Source organism: Mustela putorius, unplaced genomic scaffold, assembly GCF_011764305.1.
Source record: "Mustela putorius furo isolate JIRA1106 unplaced genomic scaffold, ASM1176430v1.1 tig00000873_pilon_pilon_pilon, whole genome shotgun sequence".
Lineage (NCBI taxonomy): Eukaryota > Metazoa > Chordata > Mammalia > Carnivora > Mustelidae > Mustela > Mustela putorius.
In genome coordinates, this window is record NW_025421504.1 from 5,089,030 (window position 1) to 5,093,585 (window position 4,556).

Genomic DNA, 4,556 nt, shown 5'->3' on the forward strand with positions numbered 1-4,556 from the left:
GTCTCTGTGTCGGACCCAGGCTGGGTGCGGGGGAGGCAGCCCGATAGAAGGCCAGCGCAGGCCTTCCTGTCCCCCGCCTCACACCATCAGCCCTGGAGGCCAAGCTTCCCTCTGGCTTTTGTCACTCAACTGTGAGGACCGGTTGCTTCTTGCCTGCCTTTGATCTGCCCCCAGCCGGGGCTCCCTGGGGTCCGGCCACTCCTCAGCTCTAGCCTTTGCCCGTGAGTCTCTTCCTGGCAGCAGATCCCGCTCTCTGCTGGTCACTGCACGGGCTCCACCAGGAAGGCTCTGGGCCGGCTTTCCAGAACCCCTCTCCGAAGTCACACTTTGCCTCCATCCCTCAAGGGGACAAGATCCCAGCCTCTTTGAAGACCTGAATACAAACAGGTTTACTCAGGGGAGGACATTCAATTTGCAATGTGACAATCATTTTAAAGTTCACCAAATAAATAAATAAAGCAGAGAATATCTAGAAAGGTTTTTGGAGAAAAAAAAAAAAAGGGCCAAAGAGGAAATATGCAACATTACGTGTGTTAAATAGTTAAAGTTATGTTCCTTTAACTGGTCTGATGCTGCTGGTACTGACAGAAGGAAAAGTAGTTCAGTGGAACAGAATATACTCCCTCAAAATAGGTTAAAATATATGCGGAACATATTTATGCTATAGGTATCGTTTCAAACTAGTGACTGCATGGTGAATTATTGAAGAAATGATATTGGGACCATTGGTTATCCATTTGGGAAAAATACAGATGGCTCAGTGATGTAAACATCATTGTAATAGTAAATAAATAAATAAATACGAACAAACCAAAATGGTTTAAAGAGAAAAGAAAAGAAAAAGAGAGCTTACCTGCAGTGAGCCTTTCCATGAAAAACACAAAATCCAAAAACTATAAGATAAAAAGTCTGGTCAACAAAGTCTGGTCCATATGAATAAATAAAATAAAATTCTAGGAGAAAAAAACAGCAGCAACAGAAGTAAGCCACATAATAATGAAAAAGGAAAAAATAAAGTGTTCGCACATAAACGATAAAAGCACATTTATTTAATATACAAAAGATTTTACAAAACTAATGTGGCCACTAAACAGGAAAGATGCTCAGACTTACTTTTCTTAAGTCACGTAGAGCTGACATGTAATGTTATGTCAGTTTTGGGTATATGACTGCTAGTGATTGAACAACTAGGTACATTAGCTCACCACTGGAAGTGTAATTACCATGTGTCACCACACAGTTATTATATTATTAACTGTCTTCTCTCAACTGTCTTTTTTTCTGTTCTTTTGTTTTGCTTTTTAATTTTTTATTTTTTATTAACATATAAAGTATTATTAGCCCCAGGGATACAGGTCTGTGAATCGCCAGGTTTACACACTTCATAGCACATACCCTCCCCAGTGTCCATAACCCCACACTCTCTCCCTTCCCCCCTCCCCCCGGCAACCCTCAGTTTGTTTTGTGACACGAAGAGTCTCTTATGGTTTGTCTCCCTCCCGATCCCATCTTGTTTCATTTATTCTTTTCCTGCCCCCCCAAACCTCCCAAGTTGCCTCTCAACTTCCTCATATCAGGGAGATTATATGGTAATTTTCTTTCTTTGATTGACTTATTTCGCTAAGCATAATACCCTCTAGTTCCATCCATGTCATCGCAAATGGCAAGATTTCATTTCTTTTGATGGCTGCGTAGTATTCCATTGCATACACATACCACATCTTCTTGATCCATTCATCTGTTGATGGACATCTAGGTTCTTTCCATAGTTTGGCTACTGTGGACATTGCTGCTATAAACATTCGGGTGCTCGTGCCCCTTTGGATCCCTACACCTGTATCTTTAAGGTAAATACCCAATAGTGCAATTGCTGGGTTGTAGGGTAGCTCTATTTTCAACTTTTTGAAGAACCTCCATGCTGTTTTCCAGAGTGGCTGCCCCAGCTTGCATTCCCACCAGCAGTGTAGGACGGTTCCCCTTTCTCCGCATCCTCGCCAGCATCTGTCATTTCCTGACTTGTTAGTTTTAGCCATTCTGACTGGGGTGAGGTGCTATCTCATTGTGGTTTTGATGTGTATTTCCATGATGCCGAGTGATGTGAAGGACTTTTTCATGTGTCTGTTGGCCATCTGGATATCTTCTTTGCAGAAATCTGTTCATGTCCTCTGCCCATTTCTTGATTGAATTATTTGTTCTTTGGGTGTTGAGTTTGATACGTTCTTTATAGATTTTGGATACTAGCCCTTTATCTGATATGTCATTTGCAAATATCTTCTCCCATTCTGTCAATTGTCTTTTGGTTTTGCCAACTATTTCCTTTGCTGTGCAAAAGCTTTTGATCTTGATGAAGTCCCAATAGTCCATTTTTGCCCTCACTTCCCTTGCCTTTGGTGATGTCAGCTGTCCTTTTTATCTCCCCAATTCACTTATTTCATAACCAGAAGTTTATATCTCTTAATTTCCTCAAACTTAATTTTTTTTAAAGATTTTATTTATTTATTTGAAAAGCAGAGATTACAAGTAGGCAGAGAGGCAGGCAGAGAGAGAGGAGGAAGCAGGCTCCTTGCTGAGCAGAGAGCCCGATGCGGGGCTCGATCCCAAGACCCTGGGATCACACCCTGAGCCGAAGGCAGAGGCTTTAACCCACTGAGCCACCCAGGCGCCCCTAACTTACTTTTTTTTTAAGAGAGGAAACAAAGGGGAGGAAGAGGCAGAGGGAAGGAGAGAATAGTAAGCAGGCTCCATCCACCACGTTCAGTACCGAGCACAACGTGCGGCTTGATCTCATGACCCTGAGATCATGACCTGAGCCCAAATTAAGAGTCAGATGCTTAACAGACTGAGCCCCCAAGATGCCCCTTAACTTACTTTTAATTGAAGAAAAAAATTAAACATGAGATGTTTTATAAATAATTTTTTTTAGTGGAGTTGTAGGTTTACAGGAAAAATTGTGCAGAAAGTACAGGGTTCCCACATGCCTCCCCCTCTCTCTTCGCAAGAGTGAGGATTGCTACCATGATATCAGTAGTACTGGTGAGAGTGAACAAGCTTGTCCTGCTCCCCATTTTAGGGTGAAGTATCTAGTTTCTCACTACAAAGTAATGATGTTAGCTGTAAGCTTATTGTAGATGTTTTTATCAAGTTAAAGAAGTTAACTCTTAATTCCTGGTTTTTTGATGGAAACTTTTATGAATGGATGTTGGATTTTATCAAATGCTTTCTTTTGCATCTATTGATATTATCACATAATTTTTTCTCTTTAACTTATTGATGTGGTGGATTACCTTAATTGACATTTTTTAAAGATTTTATTGATTGATTGATTGATTGATTTATCAGAGAGAAAGGGAGAAAGAGAGAGAGGATGAGCAGGGGGAGAGGGAGAAGCAGGCTCCCCCCTGAGCAGGGAGCCCACGCAGGACTCGATACCAGGACCCTGAGACCATGAGTGGAAAGCAGAGTCTTGACCGGCTGAGCCACCCAGGCATCCCCATAATTGACTTTCAAATGTTGAACCAGACTTTCACACTTGGGAATAAATCTCACTTGCATAATAATCCCACGGTGTATAATTCTTTTTAGAGATTGTTTGATTCGACCTGCTAATATTTCGAGTATTTTTATATCTGTATTCCTAAGAGATACTGGTCAGCAGTTTTTCCTTCTTGTAATGTCTTCAGCTGGTTTTACTTTTAAAGTGATGCTGACCTCCTAGAATAGGTCTGGAAGGATCTCCTCTGTTTCCATTTCTAAAAGGGAGTGTAGGGAATTGGTACCATTTCTTCCTTAAACCTTTGGTAGAATTCATCAGCGAAGTCATCTGGACTTGGTGCTTTCTGTTTTGAAATTAATTACTGAATAAATCTCTGTCATAGATGTAGTCCCGTTCAGATTATTTACTTCTCTTTGTGTGGGTTTTGGTAGAGTGTGTCTTTCAGTATATTGGCCTGTTTCATCGAAGTTATCAAATTTCAGACCATAGAGTTGTTCATAATATTCCTTATTGTTAATGTCCATGGGATCAGTAATGATGACCCCTGTTTCATCTCTAATATTAGTAATTTGTGTCTTCCCTTTTTTTCTTGAGTGGTCTGAGTAGAAGTTACCAATTTTATTGATCTTTTTAAAGGACCAGTTTTGATTTCCTTGATTTTCCCTACTAATGTCCTGTGTTCAATGTCACTGATTTTTTTTTTGTAAGATTTTATTTATTTATTTGACAGAGAGAGATCACAAGTAGGCAGAGAAGCAGGCAGAGAGAGAGGTGGGAGCAGGCTCCCCGCTGAGCAGAGAGCCCCATGTGGGGCTTGATCCCAGGACCCTGAGACCATGACCTGAGCCGAAGGCAGAGGCTTAACCCACTGAGCCACCCAGGCGCCCCTCTCTACAGATTTTTAGAGTAAATGTTTTAATTTAGGAATGTGTAGGTGTCTGTACAGGGATAGTCTGTGCAGGCAGAACCAGCCAATATGCCTAAGGGTGGAGTTGCCAATAGCAAAAATCTGGGAAGAACCCAAGTGTCCATTAATGGAGGACAGTGTTGCTATATTGTATCT